Source organism: Lipotes vexillifer, unplaced genomic scaffold (genome assembly GCF_000442215.2).
Source record: "Lipotes vexillifer unplaced genomic scaffold, Lipotes_vexillifer_v1.1 scaffold1549, whole genome shotgun sequence".
Lineage (NCBI taxonomy): Eukaryota > Metazoa > Chordata > Mammalia > Artiodactyla > Lipotidae > Lipotes > Lipotes vexillifer.
The window spans coordinates 1,228,984-1,229,525 of NW_006771034.1; the positions used below are offsets into that span (position 1 = coordinate 1,228,984).

Here is a 542-nt window from a genome sequence, read left to right on the forward strand (position 1 = left end):
CTCTCCCGTTGCGGAGCACAGGCTCCGGACGCACAGGCTCAGCGGCCATGGCTCACGGGCCCAGCCGCTCCGCGGCATGTGGGATCTTCCCAGACCGGGGCACGAACCCGTGTCCCCTGCATCAGCAGGCGGGCTCTCAACCACTGCACCACCAGGGAAGCCCTCGGACAGGCTTTTCAGAGGTTCACAGCTGACCGGTAACTGGCAGAGCAGGCTCTTCATGGAGCACCCTCAACCCCCACTCCTCCTGGATTACGTCTGATCCCGTTCTGTAATTACTGTGTGGCCCACACTACTCCCGCTTCAATCCAGAGTCCTGACCCGGGGTGGACGTGCCTGCAATATCGTCCATGGGTCCTAGAAGTGTGTGTGTGTTTGTGTGTGTGTCGGTGTCTGTGTGTGTCTCTGTGTCTGTGTCTCTGTGTGCCTGCGTGTGTGTCTGTTTGTATGCCTGTGTGTGTCTGTGTGTGTGTCTGTCTGTGTGTGTGTCTCCATCTGTGTGTGTGTGTGTGTGTGTGTGTGTGTGTGTGTGTGTGTGGGGA

The 542-nt window shown here is 58.7% G+C and overlaps 1 protein-coding gene across 1 annotated transcript in view; it reads right to left on the reverse strand.

The window, feature by feature from the left end:
* The window catches only part of CLIC6 (CLIC family member 6), a 52,649-nt gene that overhangs the window by 8,596 nt on the left and 43,511 nt on the right, over window positions 1-542 (reverse strand). The gene's annotated exons all lie outside the window — the stretch shown is intronic.